This window comes from Psittacula echo (assembly GCF_963264785.1).
Source record: "Psittacula echo genome assembly, chromosome: 3".
Classification (NCBI taxonomy): Eukaryota; Metazoa; Chordata; class Aves; order Psittaciformes; family Psittacidae; genus Psittacula; species Psittacula echo.
This window is the reverse complement of record NC_137736.1, coordinates 20,639,887-20,659,963: the sequence shown is the minus strand read 5'-3', so window position 1 is coordinate 20,659,963 and position 20,077 is coordinate 20,639,887. Positions and strand designations below refer to the sequence as shown.

The 20,077-nt window shown below is 40.7% G+C and overlaps 1 protein-coding gene across 2 annotated transcripts in view; it reads right to left on the bottom strand.

Annotated features, from left to right (window-relative positions):
• Nucleotides 1–5,313, bottom strand: part of CMSS1 (cms1 ribosomal small subunit homolog) — a gene marked incomplete at its 5' end in the record, with an annotated part of 65,895 nt that extends 60,582 nt beyond the window's left edge. The window contains one exon of one of the 2 annotated variants that reach the window (XM_080613158.1): nt 5,197–5,313. Of the gene's footprint in view, nt 1–5,082 lie in introns of both variants that reach the window. The other variant, XM_080613159.1, reaches the window with a different exon arrangement.
• Between the last annotated feature and the right edge of the window lie 14,764 nt (nt 5,314–20,077).

Below are 20,077 nucleotides of genomic sequence, written 5' to 3'. Positions count from 1 at the left end.
ATTAAGAGGAAACAAGCCAGTGACAGGGTGTGGCAAAGGATCCTGTTTGTTTCTGAGTCTGTCTTTTCAAACATTTTGCACTTACATACCTTCAAGTACAGAAAAGCATACACCTGGAAATAAGCACGAGGGTACAGCCAGCATATGTATTTTAGGCTAGCTGAGTTTGTTTTTTTTTTCTCAACGTCTGTATATCAGAGCAGAGATATCTACTATGAGTATTTTGGTCATACATTGCAAGCCAGCACCAGCCATGGCTGCTTAAGTAAGGGGAGAAGGGAAAGACTGACCCCCATTATGACCTCTGTTCAAGTCCTGCCCCTTAGATGCCCATGCTGCAACAAACCATCCTGGCAGTGGCCCATTACTCATGCTGTTTATCACTAATCTTGCTCATGATGATGCAAGGCAGTCACAGAGCAAACACAAGCCACTCACCTGGCAGATCTGCAGAGGCACTTGTGGGAAACAGGCAGTGACCTTTTCAGCCAGCAAAAACTACAGCAGGAAGACAACACTTGAAAAACCTTATCATGCAACAGAAAACTTCCTCACTGGCGTAATAATGTAAAAGGAGACTATTTCCCACAGGCAGTTTTCTACATGAGCATGTAGCCTCAGTATAAAGGGAAGCATGAACTTCCAGACTAAAATAGTTGTGATAGACCACAGCAAGCATACTCTTAGAATCACAGAATCATAGAATAGTCAAGGTTGGAAAGGACCTTAAGATCATCAAGTTCCAAACCTCCCCGTCATGGGCAGGGACATGTCACACTAAACCATGTCACCCAAGGCTCTGTCCAACCTGGCCTTGAACACTGCCAGGGATGGAGCATTCAGAACTTCCTTGGGCAATCCATTCCAGTGCCTCACCACCCTCACAGTAAAACACTTCCTCCTTATATCCAGTCTACTCTTCCACCTCTTGAGTAGTTCAGACCTGGCCAGGCACATATCACATTGCCTCCACAGCAGTACTCCTTTGAGAGCCACGCATTTAACAATATAGACAGCTCCTGGGATGAAGGCAGCACTCTAGAGAGGATAAGAGACCCAGACACGTGGCTTTACTGCCCAGAGGGTCTCTCCAATTAGTGAGAATGGAGCTTTGCCACATTTTCTCTTGAACCTTCTCCCTCCCAGAAAGTGAACAAACAGTACAGCAGGAGAGCTGTGGACTCCATACAACTCTGTTCACCTACCTCAACTGCTATCTGATATCACCGCCCTCTCTCTACCCCACAGATAGCTTCCCTTCTTTTCCCCCATGAAACTTTCAATGCTTTTTTTTTTTTCCCAAGTAGAAATTACCAACATTGATAGAATTCTTATATAACTTTTTTAATTTCAAAAAGCTTTCTGCTTCCACTAAATATCTCTATCTACTCCAACCTTCCATAATTCAATCTATATCTATAAATACTTTAATAGGATTTATTCCATTTATTTTCTAGTTTCCCAGGTGACGACATGACAGACCTTCAACCTGGTCTTGCACAATCAGCATAGGAGAGGTCAGTGAATTGGCAATAACAAACTATTTGAGAGCCAGCAACAGGAAGAATAAGTTCAGATATTCAACGATAATGCACTAGCACGAATGCATGCTTTCCTCCTCAAAGACTCCTGCATAAGAAAAAACTTTAGGAGCAGATCCTTCACACTGTAATCTCCTACGCTGTTTTGATCTGGTGACTTAAGTAGAATTTGATTTGCTTGCCGGCAAGCAGCTAGTTTGCAACAGGGGCAGAGATCTGGTACCTGAAGTCTAGACAAAGGACCAAAATACAACGGTTCCTACACCTCTGTGAAACTTGTAATAGAAATCTGGCAAGGACCTCAGCTTAATCTTTTTGCCTTGGTTTTCTCTTGCTTTCACACTCCCCAAGTGGATAGCCACTTCTCATTTTAGGAATTTCGGATGAACACGCATTTCTTGCTTTGCTGGGTTTCAGGCATGCCTGTCACCACCAGAATGGGCACTTTGTGCCTCTTCCACAGCAAGCAATGGACAAACTGTTCCAACAAAATTCTTCTGCTGCAGCAGGGTCACAACAGTGGCAGCGAGTATGGTCTACAGAGGGCTCCTGAGCAAGCCGGTTCCCTGATGTGAGAATAAGTGGTACAGAAAGACACTTGAATGAGGCAAGAGGATGAGAGAATGCTTCTCAGTAGCACTGAGGATTTGAAAAGGCTGGAGTCTGGCACAGAGAAATGCATAGGCTGCAATACGTTTTGTAAAAAAACCTTCTCCTGCATAGCAATGTGAGACTCCTCAATGGGAAGCTCAGCAAAACACTTAAACTTCTCTTTGCAGGGCCTGGTTAGCTGGGCCCTCTTTGAGGGCTTGGTTAGCTCATCAGGACGTGGCAATCTATGTGGAAGAAAGAAGGAGAAAATACCTTTAAAATATCAATTTAAATCCAGACCAGTTCTCCCTCATCAGAAAGGCCCAGTGTAGCTGCTCCTGTTAGCAAGGTACTGGAAGGGGTGGTATTTCCCGCCTATTCTTCAGCAATGCTCTAAAATCCCTGGCTATGAAGCAAGCCTGACAATCAGCCACCTCGCTCTGCTTGCACACAGACCCAAGTCAAGTAACCTGAGGAGACATTAGCAACTCAACACTCACTGCAGTTTCACATTATGGTCTGACCAAGTGGCACAAGCACTTAACCACAGCCTTTAACAGCATGCTGTGCACAGTAATCCCTCCTTGGTATTTCATGTAAGCTCCCACTGTGAATCAGCACAGACAGCAATGAATTTTGGCTTAACAGGTGGACTCAGCTGCACTTGCACTTTTTAGAGCAAGGAAGGTTATCATTCCTACCTAAATTACATCATGATCCTGACTGCTGTCCACCAACCTCCTCCAAATGCTGCCTTACAGGGGCTAATGTGCAGCCAGGGATGTTGCAGCTGGGAGAGCCTGGGAGGCTCAGTCATTCCTTTTTGGGGAGAACACTGAAGGACTTGATGTCATTTACACCTTACCTGACTCTGATGAGCAACCTTGCTAGCAGCCAAACACAACATAACAGTGACACTTTAAAACAAATGTTCAGGATGTGTTTTTCATTACCACAGTCAATCCAAACACACCATCCCCACCTCTGCCTTATCCAACTGTGCAGCAACAAACATTAAGAAGCTAAAGTGATAGCAACACATGGATGACAAAAACATTCCACCAGCAGACTGGACTATGCTGAACACTCTGCGGGAACATCAAATTAGCTATTTTCTGTACCCTGAAGTGTTTCTTTTCATGGAACATTAGACTTTCTGGTATTTTTTTAATTCACAATTGTGCTCAAGCTCCTTGAGGGCTCTGTCTTGCAACATGGCAGAACTTCACAGGTGTACTGGTTTTGACCGCGATAGAGTTAATTTTCTTCATGGTAGTTAGTATGGGGCCGTGTTTTGGATTTGTGCTGAAAACAGTGTTGATAATACAGCGATGTTTTAGTTACGGCTGAGCAGTGCTTACACAGAGCCAAGGCTTTTTCTGCCTCTCACCCCACCAGCTGGGGGTGCACAAGGAACTGGGAGGGGACACAGCCAGGACAGATGATCCCAACTGACCACAGGGGTATTCCAGGCCTATGGCATCATGCTCAGCTTGTAAAGCTAGCGGAAGAAGAAGAAGAAAGGGAGGACATTCAGAGTGATGGTGTTTGTATTCCTAAGTCACAATTACATGTGATGCAGCTCTGCTTTCCTGAGATGGCTGAACCCCAGCCTTTTTCTCCTTGTGTCTTTCGACTCCCTTCTTTGCTTTAAAAATATGATAGTAGAAACGGGTAACCCAAAAAATCAGAAATTCAGTAACATGCTGCAAAGCACTTACAGCATTAGGCATTGATATTGTAGGTTGGTAACACTAAATCTGCTCAGAAGAACTGCTGTGATCTTGCATAATCAAAACCTAACAGCATCAAATTTCTGATATATCTAGTGTGTGAGAGGAATTTTAAAGAAGTAGTTCTGACCTCAGGTCCAGAATGAGGTGATGCCCTAAGGCAGTGTGGCACAGAAACATGTGCAGCCAACAGGGCATAGGAAAACTATTCATTTGGCTTCCCCATGCAGAAAAGGCTAGGCACTTCGAGAGGTACCCATGGCAGTTACATCTGGCTGGTCAGAGGAAGCTGTTGATGACATTTGCCCAAAGCAAGGCTCTTAGTCACTCATCTAGGTTAGGAGCAAGTCTTTTAACCACCTTATTTAAGAGCAAAGATTTTGAAAGGATGACTGCTCTTGATTGGTACGCCAACAAACTAATACCTTTGTCAGCACTGAAGGAGTCAGTTATGTGAAGACAAGACATTGCACAGTGTCACTTCCAAAACAAAGTCGGTTATTTCCTTCCAACCAGTATCTGAAAGCTGCCAACAGCAATAAGAAAAGTATTCAAGAGCAAAAATAAGGGAGCACAAACATGGGGAATAGCTGGAAAATTAGACTTCTCTTTTTTATTTATTACTGCTACTATTTTTAATTGAAAATGGAGTCAGAACACATTCTTCTAGTGACAACGTAATTTAAGTCGTCTAGTACTCAGTATTATGTCAAATCAATGTTCTGCAAAACATTAACCTCCATCCCAGGCTCATCCCCCTATCTCACCCCCAATATACTCATTCCAAAAACACACTATATTTAATCACAAATATATAAAGCAGATAACATAAATGCTATTGCACTCAACTCTAGGGAATTACTAGCACAGTACTCTTGAAATCTCTAAGGAAACTCCTGCTGGGATAATATTTAAGGCTTTAGTCCCCAAAGCAATATTTCTCAAATGACCTCAAGCCTGAAGCTACTCAAGTTGCATCAAAGTGGCTCAGACATGTTGTTGCTGGCATTAGCTCAAGTTCTTTTAAAATATAGCTAAGACATGTAATAAATAGAGAACAGTGAAGTCACCACACGAGAAAGATTTTTAAAAGTTACCTATCAGAAAAAGCAGGGCAGATCTTGCATATAAACATGAGCAATGGGTGGCTGAGTGCCCTTGTCACTCAGAGCTTGCTTGCTTAGCCATTATGACCTTCAAAGCACTTCATGTCTTACCCTTCAGCTGTGTTAAGATGCTATTGATCAGGTATCAATATACACGTTAATATGTAACCTGTCAGAGGTGACTGAAATTCCATCTGATCTTCATCAAAGGAAAAAATTCCTCACCTTTCTTACAGAGTATAAAAAATTATCAAATGCCCCTAAGCAGGATGGTTGTCCCTCTCCAATACCGCCTTCTCTTACTGCAACACCATCAGCTCCAGATGAACCATGAGTTTTGCATACTATCTCCCCCTTTCAATAGTGGCTTTGAACCAAGAATGTTACTATTCAAGAACAAGGGCGGAAGGGCTGAATCCCAAGATAAGTAAGTGGCAGGGCTGACCTCATAAGTTGTTCCCTAATGCTTACCACTGGGATCACACAAGGTTCCTGGAAACAGCATATAAAACCAGACACTGAGGTTTTACCATTCTTAGGCAGGAAGTAAACAATGTTTACCAGGAATTAAACACACATTATTCAAAGAAATTTAAAACACAAACCCCACATACAAATCATGTGGGACTTAGATTCAATAAAGGAATAGAGCAGAAACAGGTCTGGCAAAATCCACACTTGTATTGAACATACTTGTGAAGGTACAGACAGAACTACAGATGTAGGTCTTTAATGCTCGTCAAGAAACACGGCCACTACATCAGAACAAAACTAGAATTACGGAAGCACTCAGTTTGCTTCAGATCCACTTCCAGAGAAGTTAGTAGAAAAAACAACAAACCTCTCCAAAACAAACAACCCACTTCAGTGTGAAGAAAATCAAGCTATCTATGAGCACTTCTGAAAATCCTCCCTGTCCTACTAATGCGCCCTGCTGACAGCAGCAAGCTGTGTGAGCTGTTAAGCATTTCAGCTTTTGTCCACTTTGAGGTCTGTCTCATGCAGAAGACACTCACCCCTGTGTTTCTCCCTTTATATACAGGGGAAAATTGACTCTATATATTTAAAGTACATGCTTCAAACACTCTCTAATCCTGAAGATAATTCTTCTGTTCTAACATGTCACAGACTTTCAGGGGAAATTAACTGGAAAATGAAACATCTGAGAAATAGTAACAATACAGTAAAAAAAAAAAAAAAAAAAAAAGGCAGGTGATACACATGATGGGTCTAGAATTTGATGCCTATCACTGCAGCAAGCCATGACTGTATATTCATATTTCTTCACTTTTTTTTCTACTGTGATGCTACTTGTCCTCAAGGACAAGTATCTCTAGACATTAAAACACAGGCACCTCAGCTGCCTAAGCTGTAGTACTTTCCAGTAAGTTGCAAGTTGTTCTGAGCAGCTGAGGAAGATTGAACAGTCACCCAAAAGTCCGAGCTGAACATGTTTGAGTTTTCTTCCCTTAGAGGTAAATTAACTACTAAGGAGGAAATAATTATGGAAGTACAATACTCAGTGCTTATACAGTGTCTTTTATCAGCAGAACTCAAAGAGCTGCATATACTTTTTAACGCACTTACCAAGCACAAATCCAGGAAACTGACATCCTATTACTCAATCTTCCACAGAAGAGATCAACTTTTGGGGAAAAAACCCAACAACAAACCAACCAAGATAAAACAAACCACATTTGTCTTTTTCACTACTAAAAAGCTATAGTTTTTAGGACCATAGGAAGATTAAAAACCCCCAGCTTTTGAACAATTCCATCTCATATGCAGCCAAAGTCTCACTCCCAACTAATAAGAAAAAATTCTCTTGATGTAGCCAAACTGCACTACACTGACATCTGGGTATTATCCTGGTGCTGGGACCATTTGATTCATAAAAATCTGGAATTCTACCAAAAAGCTGGTGAGACACACAAATCTCAGGTGACAGGTTTACCACCAGTCCACTCAGCTCTGAGTCCACACATTACAAAATGTAAGCATCTACATTACGTTCTGCAAGAGAACAGACACATACCCCAGAGCATCCCAAGGCCAACTCACTGCTCTGTGTCCCTGGCTTTATAATTCTACAAAGAACAGAAACAAATCCAGCTCAAAGCAGTGTTCTGAAAACTAAATGTACTAAAAAGTTGTTCCATTCATATGTTTGCGTGTCCTAAGAGACAGTCATAAAACATGATAAAAATACTAGCAATTAAGTTTTAGGGACTGTGTTCTCACAGATGAGAACAGAACAACTCCAACTAAAGTCAATGGAATTATAGCCACTGACATGAAATCACAACACAGCACTCAAAAAATACCTTAAATCTTAAAATCCCCAGATGCAACGTCTGTGGCCGACATCTATATTAGCCACACGTGCATTACCCTGAAAGGAGGTTTCAATTATTTTTACAGTGAGATAATGTTCCCTTGATGATCTTAAAGTCTTAGTAGCATATAACAATTAAATTTCATTCTTGAGAAGACAATAGCAGACATCTACAATTTTGAATCTATACAAGATTTAGCAATTTTTCCATTTTCTTTACTAGAACAGTGACTCATCCACAATGACATAAAGCTACTGACAAGCTACATACAGGAATTTGAGGGGAAAGCAGGGGGAAGTCTTCCCCAAGGCCAAGTGCAAACTGGAAGTTTTACACTTTACCAGTTGCAAGAAAAATGGGAAACAAAACACTTCATTTTGTTATAATGTATCAGCCAACATATTCCGCAGAAGGACACCTGTTCTTCATCAGCCAAATTCGACTTTCATTTGGTGAACTAAAAATACACCTGCAGGGGTTTGTTTATATGGTTGACCTCAAAATTTGGAACTTTCTGCCTTCCAGATGCAAAATAGCTCAAAATTATGCATTTTCAGGGAAGGATCCAAAAGCTCCTCTACTGTCCATTCCCCATTGAAGTTAACCACCAAGCATTAGTGAACATAGCCAGTCCTAGTCAGTTTCCTAAGGAAACACTGCATCCCCACTATTGGATAGAAAATTGAGCAGTAAGTCTCTTCTGTGTTTTCTCTGGTATACTTTACAGCATGGCCATGCAGGGTGTAGCACACTGCATGATGCCACCACTGCTGCTCTCCTATGTTTGGTCCTGAACTATTAAAGCAAAGAAATAGAGATGTCAGGGCAGTGAACAAATGTAGGTTTTTCTTTTCTCCTTCCCTTCTCACTTTTCTAAAATAGAGTGGGTGTTGTTTGTTTTCTGTGAGGTTTTTTTTTTTTTTATTTGGTTTGTGGGGGTTTTTTTAAGTAACTTGAAGGTGCTATATGAAAATGCCACTTCAAGCTTGTTTTGCCAGAAGTAAAACAAGGAGGTGATATATCTTAACCAGTAACAGGTCAAGCCAAATGTTCACCTGAGCCAGACAATCTAAGTACAATTTGATTTCTCTGTGTTAGGAATCAAAGAAGAGATAGCTCACCCTTTTTTTGTTTAAATAGAAAAAAAAAATGGTTACTGTCCCATAGCTAAGGATTCCTTGCAACATGTCACCTTAATGCCTATCATGCCACGGCTATGCATGGGAATGGTCACTCAGGCCCAGTTCCTGTCAGGCCTAGCAGCGCTAGCGGCAGCATCTTCAGGCTTTATTCTGCACTACAGATATGTGATTCAAAGAACTAGTGGATCACACTTGTTACTCTAAAATGTACAATCCATAATTTTCCTGGGGACAAGCAGAGAGGAAGGTTAATAATAATAATAATGATAATAGGAGAATAATGGAAAAGGAGAATAATGTTTCTATCCTCTCTAAATGACCATTCGGCTGTATGGTAATGCTATGAGCTACCTTATCAGTACGTCCTTCCCCTGCCCAGCTCATCCCAAGTAGGTTCCCCAACTCTCCAGCAGCACAGTGACTGCAAAGCCATGCTGCAAGCAAGAATTGAATCCCACCTGGCATCCCTTTCAACACTGCACAGCAGACATGTGGATCCCATTAGCTGCTCTGAAGACCTATGGACCAGGAATGCTCATTTAGAGATGCTACTGGAGGTTACCCGCATTTATGGAAGGAATGAATCCCAATCCCCAGCAACAGCTCTACCCCAGTACACTAATAACGATGTACAAATGACAATCTGATCCCCAATGCGACTACCTCTGAGCTGAGCCAGTGGCGTATAAGGCCCTATTTAAGACAGAAATGCAGAGTAATTCATTCTCCTACAAACCCTTTGTGGGTGGACAGAGAAAATACCAATTGTGTGAAAATTCTTCAGGCAAGGATAAAAATACCTGAAAAGAGGAGAAGGGACAAAAGACAGCAGTTTCATTTCCTGACCTGATGTGGGCCTTGATATGCACTTAAAGGAATTCAGTCCAGGAGAAATGCTGCATCTTGTAAAGTACCTGAGAGAGCTCATCAGTAATTAGTGTTACTTTTTTAGCAAAAAGGATAGCCCATCAGAAACCTAATCCTCTACAAACCAGTAGGAAGCAGGCAGCCTTGCACTTTTTTGTGAAACTGTCAAGACCCAATTAAAGGTGACACAGAATTATCCTACTGCTCTCAGGAAGGGTCACCAGATCATTCAGAAGCTTAACTATAACCCACAGTTATAGATGTAAAGAGCTCAGTTTACGATGCATTTCTGCATCTATACTAGCATAGAAGCTCACAGTATAACACAAACACAGAAAAAACTAACACCCTTTCAGATGTGGAGCTGAAGTGACCTCAAATTAACCTGATTCAGATTAAAGAGGCACCCTTCTGAAGTTCCAGATATGATTCTAGGACCCCTGGGTGACAGGGATCCACTTCTGAGACACAAAAGCCAGTAAGTTTGGTTCTATACCCATGCCTTGTGGGAGCTCCACAAATAAGTCTATTCCATTCCCACAAGCTAACATTCCTTGTGCAATGGACTTCTGCAAAGTGTTCAACACTGTCCCACATGACATCCTTGTCTCTAAATTGGAGAGACATCAATTTGATGGGTGGACCACTCGGTGGATAAAGAACTGGCTGAATGGCCGCATGCAAAGAGCTGTGGTCAATGGCTCAATATCCAGCTGGAGACCAGTAACGAGTGGTGTCCCTCAGAGACTGGTGTTGGGACCGGTCTTGTTCAACATCTTTGTCAATGAAATGGACAGTGGGATTGAGTGCACCTTCAGCAAGTTTGCCGATGACACCAAGCTGTGTGGTTTGGCTGATATGCTGAAGGGAAGGAATGCCATCCAGAGGGACCTCGACAAGCTTGTGAGGTGGGCTGATGCCAACCTTACGAAGTTTAACCATGCCAAGTGCAGAGAAGTAAGCACAGAAGAAATAAATTACATTCCTAAGGAAGCAGCAACTACCCAAAGACATGAATCAGCAGATTGGCAACATCTTGCATTAAAATGCTGGAACTTTAAGGTCATGAAGGCAGGTAAGTGGGCATAGAGTTAGGTAAACAGACACCTCGTTTATGCTTTAAAATCTCAAATTAGATGACATGTCACAAATTTTTTCCCAGCGTGACATTTTAATTGGTTCATCCAGTTAAATGGCTTCAGGATGAACCAGTGATACTGTAAAGGAAACAGACTGCTATCCTATTAGGAAGGATGCTAAAGACATGGGAGGAACATCCACAAATAGTAAAGAAAGGCCTATCTTTGCAAGCCTGTAACTGCTGCATAATTTTAAAACCACTGGGCTCTTGTTTTCTCCTGAGTCTTTCTCTCTGAATCTGCCAGCTTTTCCCATCCTTTAGCTGATCCTGATCATTCACACCTCTCTCACACCTCAAACCTATTAGCTTTGCTAGTCTACTGGGGGTCTTCACTGTGCCTTTAACTTACACAGGAATTTTTCTGATAGTGCAAAGAAATCCTAATCAAAGTCTTCAAATAAAGCCAATACACATGCTTATAGCTAATTACAACAAATCTGAAAATTGAACCAATACAGCAGTTAGATCAATTACATTTCCTTACAGTGACTAATAATTTCTTTTGTGTTTTGAAGACCTAAAGTCAACTGAAGCATGGGAAAATATTTAATGTAATTTTCCAAAGCACAGCATTTCTGAAGCTCTGCCAGTCATTACAAAGTATTCCCATGTGTAACCACAGTGACTCTATGATACAGGTTATTTAAAGCCTTGTGAGATTCACTTATAATTCTAGGTAAAGTATTTCACTGGCGACTGCCCAAAGCTGCATTCCAAAATCTGAAGTGCGAATTTCATGGCCTCTAGCCCTGGCAACTCACATCCTATAAAACAATCAGAAATTTTTATCTTTTGCAGAATAGCTGGGATCCCATGCCCTTGCAGACAGTTTCTGTATTTTGTTCCCTAAGCAATAAAATGTCACAACAGCTGCTAGCAGGTTGGAAGGAGGTCAACAAAATTAGTGTCAGGGGCTTTTTATTTCTTCTCTTTTAAACTCCTTGGGGAGGCTTGATCAAAACTTAGCAAAGTGCATAAGTATCTTGTGTAATAGGATTGTTAGATCTGTTGGCTTCAAACTAAAAGGACTATAAACCAAAATTCCTATTATGGATATTTCTTGATGTTTGGTGGTCTGTCATGCATTCCCACTAAAGATAGTCATTTCCATCCTTGTGCACTTAAGATCTCTGATTAAAGAGTGTTGTTGTAATACTTTGATGAAATTACTGTTATTTTGGAATTTTACTTAAAAAAAAAAAAAAAAAAAAAGTAACAGAATAATTAACATGTCTATCAATTCTGCTCTCTTAATTAATGCCAAAAGTGGAAAGGCTGAGTTATTAACCACTCGTTTGCTTTGGCTATTGACAACATGTTGCACACACTTCTAGCATTTCAGCAATGCCAGAAGCCTGAGTTTTCCTCTAATTCTGCCTACAAAGCTATGTCCAAGTGGGCAACACAGACTCACAGAAACATCTGAGATAAAAATGTGCCTTCCTAGAAGCATCTGAACTAATACTTCACTGCTGATCCACACAAAGGGAAAGCAGACAAATTTGAAGCATATTTTGTATTTATGCTTAAGCAATTCTTGGGTGAATCTTACTAAGCTGGTTTTGATTTATGAAGTTCTTTGTATCTCTGTGCTAACTATAAGGAACGACTCGCTTTTCTTCTTCTGTTGGGATAGCCTGAGACTTGTCATCAACAGACACAATCTTCCCAAAGCTTTACTTATCAAATGCTAAATGTCTATGGAAAGGTTTTATGTAGAGTAACCCACCACTATGGATTAAGGCCCGTGGCCACTAAGCAGTTTTGAAGTTTCACCAGTGTGACAGAGAAGAATCCAGCCCAAGTGCCATAAACACCATAAGCCAAAACTTAATTACACAGAATTCAATGGCAAACTTCCTACTGATTTTGTAGAATCCAAAATTTAGTTTCTTGTTACAGAAACTTATAAATTAAAAAACACAAAAGGAACTTGACATTAGACATCCTCAATATATATAAGGTAAAGCATTTTGCTACATTTTCACAAGTATCTAATGTTGAAAATACCCTTCCAAAATTTCTTACGAAGTATTCCAACTTCCCACTATTGTGATACTTCACAAGCAGGTTTATCGACACAAAACAACACACCATATATAAAATTCATCCCAGATAGCAGACTTCTCTCAAAGAAGATGAGATCATGAATTTTGTGGGCAGTTTGGTAGTTTTTCCTCCTAACAGCTAAGTTATTAATTCCCCCCCTGAAAAAAAAATAAAGCAGCATCTTAGACCTGCATATATATAACTTGAGTATCATTTCTTACTCTGAGAAAACACCAGTACGTAACAAGCTTTATTAAAAAAAAGACAAAACCACCATAAACAAACAAATAAAACCTAATCCCCCCCAAAATCAAACCAACTCACAAAAAAAAAAAAAAAAAAAAAAAAAAAAAAAAGTCTTAAGAATTGCATTTGGTTTTGTGTGGAAAAAAGAGGGGAAAATATTCTCAAAAAGGTTATAGCCGAAGGAAAAGAACTGAAGTGCTTACACATCTGCTAGAATTATGAGCATCTTACTCACTGAACTATTCAGTCTCCAGCTTATCTGACACGGCTCCATGAATGCGTCTCTCTGCCCCCAGCAGGAACAGTTAAAGATGTTTTAAAACTCTCTGAGGACAGTTTAAAATGAATAAAAAATGTAGAACCATAAACAAAAAAAGCCTCAAATAAAGTCTCTAATACACATGGAAAGATCTGAATTTGAGCTCACGAAAGACTGATTTTTAAAAACAGATGGTAATTTATTAACTGTGAAAATATTTGACTGGCCTAGATATTACCAAGAACCTTTTCATCCCTAAATAACATATTTTATCAAATGCTCTGTTTAAAACAAAACCACATAAACACTCCATGTGCTTTCCACCAAGGAGAAGGCAGCAGAAAATCCTTCTTCAAGACTGACTATAAACATACTCCATGTGACACGTGTGGGACATGTTTTCACATTTTCAGATAACACTACGAGAAGCAGCAGCTCTGAAGCTGGTGCGCCAGAAGCAGAAGCACTTCACATGGGGGTAAACTGTAATCTGTATTCACCAAGGATAGCAGAATAACAAAACAGAATTGCTTGTTTCTTAGAAAGGCTTCTGGTTTCCTTTTTCAATCCCCAGATGTGTTCACTCAGCACAGTCTAGTACTTGCTACTGCTGCCCCTAATTCTTCAGGTACAGACACAGCCACATTCACACGCACATGACAACCTCCCAGCTAACAAAAGCTAACCACCAATAACCTTGTCCTGCCTTCCACAGTGAAAGGTAGATGTTATCAAAGTGAAGAAAAAGTGCCCCCGACAGCAGCTTCACCCTGCTCACTATATAAGCTTCACTCCCCACTCACTATATAAGTTTCAATCCCCAGATTTTTTAAGTCAAAATCTAAATAGAGTGGGATTGTATAAAGATGTGCACTGCAATTCTTTTCTTGAATGCCCAGGAGAACAGTGGATCCTGAGAGATGCAAAAGGATCTTGCTGGGAGAACCACGGTGTGGTTTCAGGATGCAAACAGGAGAGCAGCCTCTTTCTATAGACCTCCCACCCTGTAAGCACTGTAGATGCCTGCAGCAGATCCAAGCTAAGAGCTAACCACCAGCCCACGAATTCAGTTTTCATCAACCCACAGTACAGATGTGTCCAGCTGGTAAACCTTCATATCCTTACCAAGCTACTGACCTCAACAAATACCAAGAAGAACAGAGATCAGGAAAGTGAGTTTTAACTGAACCTCCCAAAAAAGACACCATTTGACTCCTACGTGAATTAGATAAACTGTGAGAAGCCCATAGCATAATTTCTTCTTCTTCATCCTGGAGCCAAATAAAATCAGCAATAGAAATCTCTGCTCATCAGCCTCAGTAAAACCGTACGCAGTGTGCTTGCCTGTAAATGCTGGACACAGGTTTTACATCAAGCCATGCTTCATCCTGAAGTCTTACTGATCAAAGCACTCTTCTTTAGAGGAAATATAACCTCACTACTTTCCACACAGCACTTTACAAATCCAAACAACTGGTTAGTTCTCCTGATTCTGACTGTCAAACAATTGATAATAAAGCCTATGAACTGTAAATTCTGTTTGCAACCGCCAACTGGTGGCGATCTTGCTGAGCAGGTAACTTTCTTGTATTGAAAGACTCAAAGCTCAAATATGAAACGAACCAAATTCCTAAATCCCTGCATGCAGCTACATGTGCCTCAAAGGGCCTTATATGCATCTGCAAAATTTAAACAAAAAATAGATAATCCCATAACTATAGTTCCAGAATCTGTGAGTATAATTTTATTACAGATATTAGACAGTTAGTTGCTTACAAAGGAGGCAAATACTTAATTTGATGTTTCTTTCTGTAGCCTTTCCAGCAGAAACCAGAACACTCGATTTTGATGACTAGCCCTAAAAACTAGGATCTTTTATTTCAGTCAGTCAGGCTGTCTCTCCTTTGTCGAGAAACAACTAACATCAAATGTGTCAGCCACAACTGGGTTTATAAATTCTCAGGTTTTAAGACACTGAAGGCAGAAGATCTTACATAGAACATGAAGAAAACAAAAGTTCAGGACTTGCTTCAATCAGATGTACTACATGTCTTAATTTTTATACTAGTCAGGGTTCACAAAAGCCTAGAACTGAAGTAAACTCCTAATTATGTTGGCAAGTTGGGAAAAGATGACCAGAAAAAACTAAAATATAAATCAAAGTAACCGTATGTTAAATTAGGCTAAAGCACACACATGCTGTATTCTTCTTTTTAAAAAAAAAAAACTAATGGTTGGATTTCTGTAACAAGCAAATGCAGGTTTAAGGAGCAGTGGGCACCATAACTGCATTAGCTCTCACACCGAACTCACACCTTTCACAACCATTTGATGCATCAGAAGGTGTTAGGAGAAGCTTTGGTCTTGCTAATCCAAAACCCAGATAGTCATCAGAGTTAAATGAGAGCTGACTAAACATAACAAGGAGTTAACCCCTTAAATAAGCTATTTTAGGGCTCCCTCACATGGGATTTCTCAATTGCTATGAAAACAACGTTCAAATACAGTTTCCAGTGCTTGAATGAAAACATGCTACAAAGAGTATGAGATGGATGTCTTCACACAGCCACTGAGTCAAATGATGGGATCTCACATGCCGCTTCAGTTACCAAATTTAATAGTTTTAGTAAGCCTATAAAGACAGGCTTCAAATTGATACTATTCCAAGGGTCATGGCTCACAAGATTCCAGGCAATCCATCATCAAAACCCTTCAAAAGTAGCAGTGAAACTTAACATCAGCATCTGATGGGGTATTATTAAACAGACCTGCACCAAAGCACACCCACATAGGAGCTTACACAAAGCTCTCAAAAAATAAAATATATAACATAAAATATACTTAGTCACCTTGTTTAATCTCAGTAAGCAAGCATGGGTGAATTCACCTTGCATGGTGCTAAAATTAATGCTCCAGATTCAAGTGCTTTACAAACAACACTTCTTTCTCCTAAAGTAATGATGAAAGCCTTCCTTCCTCCATATTCCCTCCTCCATGGAGTTCTTTAGGGTGTCATCTGCTAAAGACATAAAACTTAACTCTCATTTACACTCATTAAAAGATAGGAACTCATCCATCTTCCCCCACTGCTAACCTGTGCAAATCCCAACTTAGATTGTTTCTGACTCTCCTCATTTCCTCTTTGGTGACACCTGAGAAAGTAGTTGTATTTTCTCCACACAACTCTGTTTCTTCTGTCTTTTTTTCTAATTGAACTGACAGAAGTTCTTCAAATGGAGGAAAAAATCAAGCTAGAAATTTGTTCTTGGGCAAGGGAGCTGCTCTTGGTTTAACTTTAAAAAAGTTATGGTGTATGGGTCATCCAAACCAGCAAGATTTTAAAATTCGAAGGAAAGTAACTGCAATTAACAGATGCTTTTACAAGAGCAGTGGTGAGTAAAAACTAGCCATCAGGCAAATTCTAACAAGCCAAATTGGATAATGTTCAAGCAAAGAGGTGGTTGCATCCAGCTGCAAAATAAGCTCTATTATTTTAAATAATTCTTTTTAAACAATCTTTGGAATTAACAGATTTTGTTTGCATTTTCTGCAGTGAACTGTTACAATTATGTCCATCAAGAGATGGAAGTTATGTTCTCATGTTACTAACCCTTTTATCAAAGCATTTTAGAGCCTGATTATAACCTTACAAGGAATTGCCAAAATGCTAAGCAACAGAAGGAGTGAAAAAGCTCCCAAAGAGCATCCTTTGATACAGGGAATGAAAAGGCTTAAAGGAATCACAATAGGATGTAATCGCTTAATTGTCAATGCCTTTGTGTCAATACTACTAGCTCAAGATCCAGCAGCTCGCCTGGTAATGTACAAGACCTGAAAACATATATGGTTACCAGTCTAACATCCTTCAACTTGTATGTTCATGATTTATATTATTTCAGGTGGATCTCATTAGGAAAAGTAGGAGAATAGGCCTGATCTGACAGTCCAAAAGAAGCGAGGCTGCACAGCTCCATGCTCTCATGTGCAACCAGTAGCAAAGCTGAAAATGTGTTCTCAGTGAGCACAGTCACTCTCAGAGCACATACACTGCGCACACAGAGGTATATATATATGTGTGTGTGTGTGTGTGTATATATATATATATATATAGCCACCACACAAATAACACACAGCCCCTCTCTGGCTGAACAGGAAGAGGTCTGCTAGTGAGACTATATGTATTTAATACATATACACATGTATTTATTCTGTGTCTGTGTATAGTTATATATATACGCATGTCCACACACATGGACAACACTGATCCCTTCAGCAGCTTGCTAAAGACAGCCTGTCCAGTAACTTTCTGGATCCCAGTCCTCCCAGTTGCTGGCACCCAGACATATGAGCCCCCAGTGGCACTGCCCCACTCCAGCTGCAGGCACAGATTGCTGTACACACATCCAGAGCTGCTTGCGACTTCCCTGCTCCATGCACATGTATGTACCTGGCTCCTAGACCACTTCACCTACTCACTGGCCTAATCTTTGTTACTGTTTCCACAGCAAGGTGTACACCTGCACTTGCACCAGGTGCTGCACCAGGGATGTATATATGGGTCTCTGGCCTCTGGTCCTTAGCCCTCTATTTTCTCCACGCTTGTTCCTCCCCAAATCGCCTGAATGCCTGCCACTGTCTGCCTTTGGTTCTTTCCTTAAACATCCAATAGTAAGTCCTGGGCAATCCCAAAATGCTCTTCCCCTGGTTCCCATCATGTGTGCTACACACAACCTCTCCTTGGTCTAAAAGGTGCTCTGGCATTGACTCATCTTGATGGGTTTCAGGTTTTGACCCTGGGGCTGAGGCTCTCCTGGGACAGTCCTGGGAAGGGCCCAGATTGGGTGTCACTTCCTCCCAGTCCTTAGTTCAGGTTTTGGCCTGCTATTGTGCCCCTCTGCTCCTCTGGGCTTGTGGAGGAGGGCCTCTGGTGGGCTGACGGCCCCTGTGATGAGCCCAGGGCAGGGTACTATTTAGGACTATGTGCCTTTGTCTATAACATAACCTAGCAGATCTTCCCTTACAAGAGTGACCTGGTAACTATAATGCCCTGCCCTGTCCTCAGCTTTCTTTTCCTTTGCAATTTTTTTTTTTCCCTAATTGGTGAACATCTGCTCTTCCTGTTGAGCATTTGGTATAATTTAGAGGAAGAATGTAAGGCATTTGTATTAGAAACACAAACAGAGGCACTGGGATCAGACAAAACAATCTTTGCAGAAAGCATGAAAATAAATTCCAGCCAAACGCAAAGATGAATTTTCCAAATTCCAGTACTCTTTTTAGGAGGGGATGCACTAAGCATTTGTCTGTGATCTTTTTAAACTTCTAGTTTATTATCAGGCAAGGAACTCCAAAAATCTCATTTAACATTCACCCTGACCATGGGTACCTTCAGTCTGGCCCACCCCAGAGCTCAGGAGGTGGCTTTGACACATGAGATCCTTTCAGCTGGTCCAGCACATCATTTTGGAAGAAGAGGAGGAGTGGTGTCCAGCGTAGCAGACAGGCCTCCCTGGTCAACATGGGCATGCAGGGCAGGGCTGGCTGACCACACTTCTGTCAGAAGTTATCGTTGCTTTGACTGAGCACTGCATGCAGCAGCCCAGTGTGCTTGTGGGGAATTGTAAAGCATTTCAACCAACTCTTTCCAAGTGTGGGGAAAATCACTGCTGCTTACGTAATCTGTCTTTTGCCAAATGTGAACCTGGGAGCTCTGCTGAGCTGACGTTAGTATTTCTTTAAAAAGCCAAAATATCCTTCAGTCTGCTGTTCTTCTGACTTCCGCCACTGACTATACGTTCTGCTAAAAAGTTACATCACAGTCCTAAATGCTGCCTATACCACTAGGATTAAGCAATATTTTTTTGTTTAAGGTACAGTTCAGAAATCAAGATTTGGGAACATGAGGGCACTGAGAGTCCTAAGTAAGAAAACAAGCAGAAGCAACATTATAGTGCATGATACCCAGCTTATCCCTGTGAAAGTGGGCGACCTTGCTGACTTGCAGCTCCTGGAAACAAGCAGTCCCAAGAGTCTTCAGATAATTCACTTCCTTTCCACCTTGTTTCTTACACTGGAAACTTATTTAACCTCTTAATTGGCAGCGCATAACTGTATTGCTTTGCCTGCAGAGTCTGTTCATAGCATAACCCTTAACTGAGTTACTGGTTTTCTATACCACTTAATTATAATTATGTATCACTTAAAGAAGACATATAGAATAAGAAAACAGAGGCAATTAAGGATCCCTCTCAACAAAACCAACATACTGATTACTTGAAAGCCCAATTCATAATTTGTCAGGAAATGGCAGTGATGCGTATTAATTTCAAAATAATAAGCATTAAATAAATGCAGAAAACCAGTTGAAGAAAGGCTGTTATGAAAGCCTTTTACAGCAATAAACCCCAAATCCTGGAAGACTTAAAGTGGTCCAAGGCCACATATTCTTACCAAGTACAAGAACTGGCTTATAAGCTACATGTAAATCAAGAACAAAACAATGGTAGCCTCATCTGCAATGGGAAATGGCTCATCCAAGGAAAGAACACCAAACCATCTGCCTCTGCTGTGACTTCAGTTTATTTTCAGTGAAGTTTCTACTAACTTGAATGATAGCAGATCATACTGATGCTCAGAAAACCAATGTCACAAGTTTAGAAACTTAATTGTTGCATACATATCCAGAGAAAAACAGTCTCTTCTGTTCATCTCACAATTTCTTAAAAGATAATAACCCATGAGGACATACCAATGTGAACAGGCATGACAGAGAATACTAGCTCCCTCTTCTTTAAATAGCTTTGGTTGGCAAAGTGTAAAGTGGTTATCGCAGACTTCTCTGCCTGTATGATTAGTGAAGGATGACTTCAAGTTAGCAAGGTTAAGAAAACAGCTGAAAGCAGCAATCCAGTTTTTAACTACTGTTAAATCAGAGGCCCCTAAACACTCCAACAAGGAGCAAATTTAAATTAAACAAGAGGAGTGGTGCTTCTGTGTCCCCTTTTCCTGATTAAAATTTAGAGACCCTGTGAAAAGGACAGCTGATTGGTGCCACCCCCAATCAACC